The sequence below is a fragment of the Microcebus murinus genome, unplaced genomic scaffold (assembly GCF_040939455.1).
Source record: "Microcebus murinus isolate Inina unplaced genomic scaffold, M.murinus_Inina_mat1.0 scaf065_hap2_Mmur4.0, whole genome shotgun sequence".
Taxonomy (NCBI): domain Eukaryota; kingdom Metazoa; phylum Chordata; class Mammalia; order Primates; family Cheirogaleidae; genus Microcebus; species Microcebus murinus.
In genome coordinates this window covers 60,606-71,877 of record NW_027439011.1, presented here as the reverse complement: position 1 = coordinate 71,877, position 11,272 = coordinate 60,606, and the positions used below count along the sequence as shown (strand labels likewise).

At 63.8% G+C, this 11,272-nt stretch overlaps 3 pseudogenes; all 3 read left to right on the top strand.

Annotated features, from left to right (window-relative positions):
* The first annotated feature begins 919 nt into the window (after window positions 1–919).
* Window positions 920–1,042, top strand: LOC142869252 (uncharacterized; annotated as a pseudogene).
* A 3,488-nt stretch (window positions 1,043–4,530) lies between these two features.
* LOC142869251 (uncharacterized) lies at window positions 4,531–4,653 on the top strand (annotated as a pseudogene).
* A 3,486-nt stretch (window positions 4,654–8,139) lies between these two features.
* Window positions 8,140–8,262, top strand: LOC142869250 (uncharacterized; annotated as a pseudogene).
* The last annotated feature ends 3,010 nt before the right edge of the window (window positions 8,263–11,272 follow it).

Below are 11,272 nucleotides of genomic sequence, written 5' to 3'. Positions count from 1 at the left end.
GCTGGGTGTGGAAATCTCCTATGCCTTCCCTCGCCTATTCTGTCAGCTTTCAAATTCTCTTTCAGTTGCCACCCTCACAGATGGATTAGGAAACTCTTTCCGGTGCACTCATTAGTGAAATGACCTCAAGGAAGCTGGAATCCAATATCTAATCGCCGATTTTTAGCGAGTCCACACGCCAGGGTGGTCGGGGTCCAATGCAGCCCCGGCCAGGCCCAGGCCCCTTGGACCGGGCCACAGGAGGACACAGAGGAGGGTCCCGGCCCCCACGGTCGCGGTGCCGGCAGTTCTCCAAGGGCTTGGGCGTTTTCCAGAGGTAGGAGATGGAGGGGACTGATTTCTTCAGCGCCCCACAAACCACGCCACCCCACCCCACCCCACCCCACCCATGGGACACATCCCCAGAGAGAGATGCCCCATACACTCGCTCCCCTCCCCCTTGCGCTGTGCCCCAGCCCTGGCCCGGGGGAATAGGCGGCAGCCCGCCCACAGGGCGGGGGGCACAGCTGAAAGGGGTTGTGGGGGAGGGCGGCCCCTGGCTGGGGTCAAAGGGCGAGCGCCCGGTGCCGGTGCGCGCGTGCGCAGTCAGCGGCGGCGACGCGCTGGGGGTGGGCAGCGGGTAGGTGAAGGAGGCCAGGCGAGGAGACGAGGGGGGCTGGGAGGGCTCCACCTTGGCGGGTCCAGCCGTGGAGGCGCATCTTGTGTGAGTGTGAGTGAGTGTGAGTGTGTGTGTGTGGAGAGAGAGACAGCCCCCCGCCCCGGCCGCCCGGCCCGGCCCGTCACCCCCGTCCCTCGGAGCCCGCCGGACCCGGCCGGCGAACTCAACAGGCCCGGCCGGGCGCGGGGCCTGGGGCGGGAGGAGGCGGCGGGGAAGCGCAGAGACGCTGGGATCTTGAGCGGGGCAGGGGCGCCCTCCGCCGTCTAGGGCCACACCACCCTGAACGCCCCCCGGTCTCCTCTGGTCTCGGAAGCTAAGCAGGGTCGGGCCTGGTTAGTACTTGGATGGGAGAAGACCGCCTGGGAATACCGGGTGCCGTAGGCTTCTTCTTCTTCTTTTTTTTTTTTTTTTGCCTCTTGTTCTGTCCCCTTTCTGGGAGCGCGGCGGCGGCCCGGGGTGGGGGTCACCCCCACCCTCAGCGCCCGCCGTGGGGTGCCTGGCGCCCCAGCCCGCACCGTGGGGCCTCCTCTTGTCCCAAGCCGCGACACCGCCGCCACGCGGCAGCATGCGTGGCATCTGGACTGTCAGGTCTCAGACCAAAGGTCTGCTCTGTGGGAACCGACACGCTGGAGGAAACCTTGAGAGTCTGAGAGGGGAGGGAGTTCCAGAAGGAGGCCAGGATGTCATTTTGAGGGAGTATGGGACCAGAACTCGTCCCGTTGCTTTTGGGGTTCTATGGGCTCCACGTAGGAATCTTTGGTGGTGGCAGCTGATGTTGGGGGATCCGGAGTCACACCCAGACCTGCTCCACAGGCCTCCTTTTACTTTTCTCTTTGGAGTCGTTATTTTTAAAAAGTGTCTCTTACCTCTCTCATTGCATTTTCTTTTCTCTCTCTTTTCAAGCAGATGATGGGAGTACAAGTATTCAGGTGACATGTGTTGCCCGTGCCCCCCTCCCCCCTGTGTTCTTATTCATTTACCTCTCATGTTGTTCCAGCGTATTGTGGGGGCACCAATGTTAAGGTCGGGTACGTTGCCCTCTCCCAGCCTCCCCCCTCGGGTCAGAGCTTCAAGTGCGCCCATCCCCCAGTCGGTGCGCACCCACCCCATTCCTAATGGAGGTGTATGCCCCTCCCCTCCCCCCACCCGCCCGACACCCACCCGATGATGAAGGTGATTCCTCTCTGTCCACTTAGGTGTCCATCCGTTCGTACCCATTTGCTGGTGAGCGCGCTCACGGGGCGCTCGTGTGTCCATTCTTGGGATACTTGGCTTACTGGAACGGGTTCCAGCTCTGGCCAGGAGAACACGAGAGGCGCCCTCTCACCGCTGCTCCTCACAGCCCAATGGCACTCCGTGGTGTCCACGCGCCACATTTTATTAATGCACTCCTGGATGGATGGGCACTCGGGTCGCTTCCACATCTTTGCGATTGTGTGAATTGTGCCCTAACTGTCACCCTAACCCTTACCCAGCCCGTGTCCTCTGCCCCTGCCTGACGCACTCCTCCCCGGCCAGGCCCAGGCCCGTCACTGTCCCGGGCCCCCGCCTGACCGGCTCCTTCCCGCCCGGCCTGTCACCGTCCTCTGCCCCTGCCTGACATGCTCCTTCCCGCCCGTCCGGCCTCTCACCGTCCTCGGCCCCTGCCTGACCGGCTCCTCCGTCGCCTGGGCCTTCCAAGGGCTTGGTGTGGACGCTGCTTCCAGGAAGCCCTCCAGAAACCCGGCAGCAGGGTGGCCGCAGCAGTCTCCAGCAGCCGTCCCTAAGTCGCGTGCGGGGCCCCCGCTGTGCCGCGGGGACCCAGCCTGGTGTCTTCCCTGAGGCCCTGCGGCTGCCGCTCCCCGCAAGGGGAGAGTCGCGGAGGTGGGGACCGCCTCCTGATGGGGACGTACACGCAGCTCTCCACGTCGGATTCCGGGGCTCTCTGTCCTGCCCGAAGGCCCAGCTGGCCTGCGGGTCCTTAGAGTGGCAAAAACATCCGAAAGCTGAGATTGAGGGTCCGGTGGGTGTCTGCGCTTTTGTGCTGGGCACCCCAGGGAGGCCCGGGGGCTGGCTGGACAACGCGGTCTGCTGGGCGGGGGGGGGGGGGGGGGGGGTTAGAGGAGCAACTGATGCCCTTTGCACTTTGGGTAGCAAGAGTCTGAGGTGTCTCTGAGCCCTGTGCCATGTCGGGGGGGGGGCGGGGGGGGAAGAGGAGGAGGAGGAGGAGGTGGGAAGGGCCGGGGCCTGCAGTCGTGTTCCCGGGGTGGCAGGGCAAGTGGCTTCTTCCACAGGCTGCTTGGCCTGGGCTCCCTGCACCTGGGCCTTTGGAGGACCGGCCCTGTGCTTGCCAACGCTTCCTGCAGGGACCCAGAGCTGGGAGGTTGCATCTCTCAGCCCTGGGTCGGGCAGAGCCCCAGCGGGCCATGCCCACAACCTCTCTCAGCACCGGTCCCCCAGAAGGCTCCTTGGGGACCAGGATTCTCTTGCGGTGACTCTTTAAGGTCTGGCCCCTGGATGGAGGGGCACCAGGAGTAGAGGAGCAGGAAGGGGAAGGGGGTGGCCATGCGAGGGGACACTTTGAGGCCAAGTCCCAGCTTCAGCCTGATCCTCCTGGGAACCCCGGGGTGTACGTCACACCTCCTGGTTGTCCCGCTCTGAGACAAGGAGCCGGGCTTCGCATTCCCACAGCAGCCAGTCGTGGGCTGAGGACACCTGGGGCGTTGGGAACTCCCTGGCTTCTCCTTGGTTTAACATCTGGAGCTGCTTGTGAATCGTGCCGCCACACACACCCGAGTGCAGGTGTCTTCCGCACAGACTGCGGGCCTCGCTCTTCTGAATGCCGCTAGCTGGCCACCCACCCACGGGTGAACCTGGTCAGGGTACTTTCTCTCAGGGGCAGACTCTTTTCCGGGCGGGCTACCGGTGTCTCTGTTTGCTCCTTTCTTTCTTCCATTTCGGGAAAGTCTTCCTTGCTGGGTGTGGAAATCTCCTATGCCTTCCCTCGCCTATTCTGTCAGCTTTCAAATTCTCTTTCAGTTGCCACCCTCACAGATGGATTAGGAAACTCTTTCCGGTGCACTCATTAGTGAAATGACCTCAAGGAAGCTGGAATCCAATATCTAATCGCCGATTTTTAGCGAGTCCACACGCCAGGGTGGTCGGGGTCCAATGCAGCCCCGGCCAGGCCCAGGCCCCTTGGACCGGGCCACAGGAGGACACAGAGGAGGGTCCCGGCCCCCACGGTCGCGGTGCCGGCAGTTCTCCAAGGGCTTGGGCGTTTTCCAGAGGTAGGAGATGGAGGGGACTGATTTCTTCAGCGCCCCACAAACCACGCCACCCCACCCCACCCCACCCCACCCATGGGACACATCCCCAGAGAGAGATGCCCCATACACTCGCTCCCCTCCCCCTTGCGCTGTGCCCCAGCCCTGGCCCGGGGGAATAGGCGGCAGCCCGCCCACAGGGCGGGGGGCACAGCTGAAAGGGGTTGTGGGGGAGGGCGGCCCCTGGCTGGGGTCAAAGGGCGAGCGCCCGGTGCCGGTGCGCGCGTGCGCAGTCAGCGGCGGCGACGCGCTGGGGGTGGGCAGCGGGTAGGTGAAGGAGGCCAGGCGAGGAGACGAGGGGGGCTGGGAGGGCTCCACCTTGGCGGGTCCAGCCGTGGAGGCGCATCTTGTGTGAGTGTGAGTGAGTGTGAGTGTGTGTGTGTGGAGAGAGAGACAGCCCCCCGCCCCGGCCGCCCGGCCCGGCCCGTCACCCCCGTCCCTCGGAGCCCGCCGGACCCGGCCGGCGAACTCAACAGGCCCGGCCGGGCGCGGGGCCTGGGGCGGGAGGAGGCGGCGGGGAAGCGCAGAGACGCTGGGATCTTGAGCGGGGCAGGGGCGCCCTCCGCCGTCTAGGGCCACACCACCCTGAACGCCCCCCGGTCTCCTCTGGTCTCGGAAGCTAAGCAGGGTCGGGCCTGGTTAGTACTTGGATGGGAGAAGACCGCCTGGGAATACCGGGTGCCGTAGGCTTCTTCTTCTTCTTTTTTTTTTTTTTTGCCTCTTGTTCTGTCCCCTTTCTGGGAGCGCGGCGGCGGCCCGGGGTGGGGGTCACCCCCACCCTCAGCGCCCGCCGTGGGGTGCCTGGCGCCCCAGCCCGCACCGTGGGGCCTCCTCTTGTCCCAAGCCGCGACACCGCCGCCACGCGGCAGCATGCGTGGCATCTGGACTGTCAGGTCTCAGACCAAAGGTCTGCTCTGTGGGAACCGACACGCTGGAGGAAACCTTGAGAGTCTGAGAGGGGAGGGAGTTCCAGAAGGAGGCCAGGATGTCATTTTGAGGGAGTATGGGACCAGAACTCGTCCCGTTGCTTTTGGGGTTCTATGGGCTCCACGTAGGAATCTTTGGTGGTGGCAGCTGATGTTGGGGGATCCGGAGTCACACCCAGACCTGCTCCACAGGCCTCCTTTTACTTTTCTCTTTGGAGTCGTTATTTTTAAAAAGTGTCTCTTACCTCTCTCATTGCATTTTCTTTTCTCTCTCTTTTCAAGCAGATGATGGGAGTACAAGTATTCAGGTGACATGTGTTGCCCGTGCCCCCCTCCCCCCTGTGTTCTTATTCATTTACCTCTCATGTTGTTCCAGCGTATTGTGGGGGCACCAATGTTAAGGTCGGGTACGTTGCCCTCTCCCAGCCTCCCCCCTCGGGTCAGAGCTTCAAGTGCGCCCATCCCCCAGTCGGTGCGCACCCACCCCATTCCTAATGGAGGTGTATGCCCCTCCCCTCCCCCCACCCGCCCGACACCCACCCGATGATGAAGGTGATTCCTCTCTGTCCACTTAGGTGTCCATCCGTTCGTACCCATTTGCTGGTGAGCGCGCTCACGGGGCGCTCGTGTGTCCATTCTTGGGATACTTGGCTTACTGGAACGGGTTCCAGCTCTGGCCAGGAGAACACGAGAGGCGCCCTCTCACCGCTGCTCCTCACAGCCCAATGGCACTCCGTGGTGTCCACGCGCCACATTTTATTAATGCACTCCTGGATGGATGGGCACTCGGGTCGCTTCCACATCTTTGCGATTGTGTGAATTGTGCCCTAACTGTCACCCTAACCCTTACCCAGCCCGTGTCCTCTGCCCCTGCCTGACGCACTCCTCCCCGGCCAGGCCCAGGCCCGTCACTGTCCCGGGCCCCCGCCTGACCGGCTCCTTCCCGCCCGGCCTGTCACCGTCCTCTGCCCCTGCCTGACATGCTCCTTCCCGCCCGTCCGGCCTCTCACCGTCCTCGGCCCCTGCCTGACCGGCTCCTCCGTCGCCTGGGCCTTCCAAGGGCTTGGTGTGGACGCTGCTTCCAGGAAGCCCTCCAGAAACCCGGCAGCAGGGTGGCCGCAGCAGTCTCCAGCAGCCGTCCCTAAGTCGCGTGCGGGGCCCCCGCTGTGCCGCGGGGACCCAGCCTGGTGTCTTCCCTGAGGCCCTGCGGCTGCCGCTCCCCGCAAGGGGAGAGTCGCGGAGGTGGGGACCGCCTCCTGATGGGGACGTACACGCAGCTCTCCACGTCGGATTCCGGGGCTCTCTGTCCTGCCCGAAGGCCCAGCTGGCCTGCGGGTCCTTAGAGTGGCAAAAACATCCGAAAGCTGAGATTGAGGGTCCGGTGGGTGTCTGCGCTTTTGTGCTGGGCACCCCAGGGAGGCCCGGGGGCTGGCTGGACAACGCGGTCTGCTGGGCGGGGGGGGGGGGGGGGGGTTAGAGGAGCAACTGATGCCCTTTGCACTTTGGGTAGCAAGAGTCTGAGGTGTCTCTGAGCCCTGTGCCATGTCGGGGGGGGGGGCGGGGGGGGAAGAGGAGGAGGAGGAGGAGGTGGGAAGGGCCGGGGCCTGCAGTCGTGTTCCCGGGGTGGCAGGGCAAGTGGCTTCTTCCACAGGCTGCTTGGCCTGGGCTCCCTGCACCTGGGCCTTTGGAGGACCGGCCCTGTGCTTGCCAACGCTTCCTGCAGGGACCCAGAGCTGGGAGGTTGCATCTCTCAGCCCTGGGTCGGGCAGAGCCCCAGCGGGCCATGCCCACAACCTCTCTCAGCACCGGTCCCCCAGAAGGCTCCTTGGGGACCAGGATTCTCTTGCGGTGACTCTTTAAGGTCTGGCCCCTGGATGGAGGGGCACCAGGAGTAGAGGAGCAGGAAGGGGAAGGGGGTGGCCATGCGAGGGGACACTTTGAGGCCAAGTCCCAGCTTCAGCCTGATCCTCCTGGGAACCCCGGGGTGTACGTCACACCTCCTGGTTGTCCCGCTCTGAGACAAGGAGCCGGGCTTCGCATTCCCACAGCAGCCAGTCGTGGGCTGAGGACACCTGGGGCGTTGGGAACTCCCTGGCTTCTCCTTGGTTTAACATCTGGAGCTGCTTGTGAATCGTGCCGCCACACACACCCGAGTGCAGGTGTCTTCCGCACAGACTGCGGGCCTCGCTCTTCTGAATGCCGCTAGCTGGCCACCCACCCACGGGTGAACCTGGTCAGGGTACTTTCTCTCAGGGGCAGACTCTTTTCCGGGCGGGCTACCGGTGTCTCTGTTTGCTCCTTTCTTTCTTCCATTTCGGGAAAGTCTTCCTTGCTGGGTGTGGAAATCTCCTATGCCTTCCCTCGCCTATTCTGTCAGCTTTCAAATTCTCTTTCAGTTGCCACCCTCACAGATGGATTAGGAAACTCTTTCCGGTGCACTCATTAGTGAAATGACCTCAAGGAAGCTGGAATCCAATATCTAATCGCCGATTTTTAGCGAGTCCACACGCCAGGGTGGTCGGGGTCCAATGCAGCCCCGGCCAGGCCCAGGCCCCTTGGACCGGGCCACAGGAGGACACAGAGGAGGGTCCCGGCCCCCACGGTCGCGGTGCCGGCAGTTCTCCAAGGGCTTGGGCGTTTTCCAGAGGTAGGAGATGGAGGGGACTGATTTCTTCAGCGCCCCACAAACCACGCCACCCCACCCCACCCCACCCCACCCATGGGACACATCCCCAGAGAGAGATGCCCCATACACTCGCTCCCCTCCCCCTTGCGCTGTGCCCCAGCCCTGGCCCGGGGGAATAGGCGGCAGCCCGCCCACAGGGCGGGGGGCACAGCTGAAAGGGGTTGTGGGGGAGGGCGGCCCCTGGCTGGGGTCAAAGGGCGAGCGCCCGGTGCCGGTGCGCGCGTGCGCAGTCAGCGGCGGCGACGCGCTGGGGGTGGGCAGCGGGTAGGTGAAGGAGGCCAGGCGAGGAGACGAGGGGGGCTGGGAGGGCTCCACCTTGGCGGGTCCAGCCGTGGAGGCGCATCTTGTGTGAGTGTGAGTGAGTGTGAGTGTGTGTGTGTGGAGAGAGAGACAGCCCCCCGCCCCGGCCGCCCGGCCCGGCCCGTCACCCCCGTCCCTCGGAGCCCGCCGGACCCGGCCGGCGAACTCAACAGGCCCGGCCGGGCGCGGGGCCTGGGGCGGGAGGAGGCGGCGGGGAAGCGCAGAGACGCTGGGATCTTGAGCGGGGCAGGGGCGCCCTCCGCCGTCTAGGGCCACACCACCCTGAACGCCCCCCGGTCTCCTCTGGTCTCGGAAGCTAAGCAGGGTCGGGCCTGGTTAGTACTTGGATGGGAGAAGACCGCCTGGGAATACCGGGTGCCGTAGGCTTCTTCTTCTTCTTTTTTTTTTTTTTTGCCTCTTGTTCTGTCCCCTTTCTGGGAGCGCGGCGGCGGCCCGGGGTGGGGGTCACCCCCACCCTCAGCGCCCGCCGTGGGGTGCCTGGCGCCCCAGCCCGCACCGTGGGGCCTCCTCTTGTCCCAAGCCGCGACACCGCCGCCACGCGGCAGCATGCGTGGCATCTGGACTGTCAGGTCTCAGACCAAAGGTCTGCTCTGTGGGAACCGACACGCTGGAGGAAACCTTGAGAGTCTGAGAGGGGAGGGAGTTCCAGAAGGAGGCCAGGATGTCATTTTGAGGGAGTATGGGACCAGAACTCGTCCCGTTGCTTTTGGGGTTCTATGGGCTCCACGTAGGAATCTTTGGTGGTGGCAGCTGATGTTGGGGGATCCGGAGTCACACCCAGACCTGCTCCACAGGCCTCCTTTTACTTTTCTCTTTGGAGTCGTTATTTTTAAAAAGTGTCTCTTACCTCTCTCATTGCATTTTCTTTTCTCTCTCTTTTCAAGCAGATGATGGGAGTACAAGTATTCAGGTGACATGTGTTGCCCGTGCCCCCCTCCCCCCTGTGTTCTTATTCATTTACCTCTCATGTTGTTCCAGCGTATTGTGGGGGCACCAATGTTAAGGTCGGGTACGTTGCCCTCTCCCAGCCTCCCCCCTCGGGTCAGAGCTTCAAGTGCGCCCATCCCCCAGTCGGTGCGCACCCACCCCATTCCTAATGGAGGTGTATGCCCCTCCCCTCCCCCCACCCGCCCGACACCCACCCGATGATGAAGGTGATTCCTCTCTGTCCACTTAGGTGTCCATCCGTTCGTACCCATTTGCTGGTGAGCGCGCTCACGGGGCGCTCGTGTGTCCATTCTTGGGATACTTGGCTTACTGGAACGGGTTCCAGCTCTGGCCAGGAGAACACGAGAGGCGCCCTCTCACCGCTGCTCCTCACAGCCCAATGGCACTCCGTGGTGTCCACGCGCCACATTTTATTAATGCACTCCTGGATGGATGGGCACTCGGGTCGCTTCCACATCTTTGCGATTGTGTGAATTGTGCCCTAACTGTCACCCTAACCCTTACCCAGCCCGTGTCCTCTGCCCCTGCCTGACGCACTCCTCCCCGGCCAGGCCCAGGCCCGTCACTGTCCCGGGCCCCCGCCTGACCGGCTCCTTCCCGCCCGGCCTGTCACCGTCCTCTGCCCCTGCCTGACATGCTCCTTCCCGCCCGTCCGGCCTCTCACCGTCCTCGGCCCCTGCCTGACCGGCTCCTCCGTCGCCTGGGCCTTCCAAGGGCTTGGTGTGGACGCTGCTTCCAGGAAGCCCTCCAGAAACCCGGCAGCAGGGTGGCCGCAGCAGTCTCCAGCAGCCGTCCCTAAGTCGCGTGCGGGGCCCCCGCTGTGCCGCGGGGACCCAGCCTGGTGTCTTCCCTGAGGCCCTGCGGCTGCCGCTCCCCGCAAGGGGAGAGTCGCGGAGGTGGGGACCGCCTCCTGATGGGGACGTACACGCAGCTCTCCACGTCGGATTCCGGGGCTCTCTGTCCTGCCCGAAGGCCCAGCTGGCCTGCGGGTCCTTAGAGTGGCAAAAACATCCGAAAGCTGAGATTGAGGGTCCGGTGGGTGTCTGCGCTTTTGTGCTGGGCACCCCAGGGAGGCCCGGGGGCTGGCTGGACAACGCGGTCTGCTGGGCGGGGGGGGGGGTTAGAGGAGCAACTGATGCCCTTTGCACTTTGGGTAGCAAGAGTCTGAGGTGTCTCTGAGCCCTGTGCCATGTCGGGGGGGGGGCGGGGGGGGAAGAGGAGGAGGAGGAGGAGGTGGGAAGGGCCGGGGCCTGCAGCCGTGTTCCCGGGGTGGCAGGGCAAGTGGCTTCTTCCACAGGCTGCTTGGCCTGGGCTCCCTGCACCTGGGCCTTTGGAGGACCGGCCCTGTGCTTGCCAACGCTTCCTGCAGGGACCCAGAGCTGGGAGGTTGCATCTCTCAGCCCTGGGTCGGGCAGAGCCCCAGCGGGCCATGCCCACAACCTCTCTCAGCACCGGTCCCCCAGAAGGCTCCTTGGGGACCAGGATTCTCTTGCGGTGACTCTTTAAGGTCTGGCCCCTGGATGGAGGGGCACCAGGAGTAGAGGAGCAGGAAGGGGAAGGGGGTGGCCATGCGAGGGGACACTTTGAGGCCAAGTCCCAGCTTCAGCCTGATCCTCCTGGGAACCCCGGGGTGTACGTCACACCTCCTGGTTGTCCCGCTCTGAGACAAGGAGCCGGGCTTCGCATTCCCACAGCAGCCAGTCGTGGGCTGAGGACACCTGGGGCGTTGGGAACTCCCTGGCTTCTCCTTGGTTTAACATCTGGAGCTGCTTGTGAATCGTGCCGCCACACACACCCGAGTGCAGGTGTCTTCCGCACAGACTGCGGGCCTCGCTCTTCTGAATGCCGCTAGCTGGCCACCCACCCACGGGTGAACCTGGTCAGGGTACTTTCTCTCAGGGGCAGACTCTTTTCCGGGCGGGCTACCGGTGTCTCTGTTTGCTCCTTTCTTTCTTCCATTTCGGGAAAGTCTTCCTTGCTGGGTGTGGAAATCTCCTATGCCTTCCCTCGCCTATTCTGTCAGCTTTCAAATTCTCTTTCAGTTGCCACCCTCACAGATGGATTAGGAAACTCTTTCCGGTGCACTCATTAGTGAAATGACCTCAAGGAAGCTGGAATCCAATATCTAATCGCCGATTTTTAGCGAGTCCACACGCCAGGGTGGTCGGGGTCCAATGCAGCCCCGGCCAGGCCCAGGCCCCTTGGACCGGGCCACAGGAGGACACAGAGGAGGGTCCCGGCCCCCACGGTCGCGGTGCCGGCAGTTCTCCAAGGGCTTGGGCGTTTTCCAGAGGTAGGAGATGGAGGGGACTGATTTCTTCAGCGCCCCACAAACCACGCCACCCCACCCCACCCCACCCCACCCATGGGACACATCCCCAGAGAGAGATGCCCCATACACTCGCTCCCCTCCCCCTTGCGCTGTGCC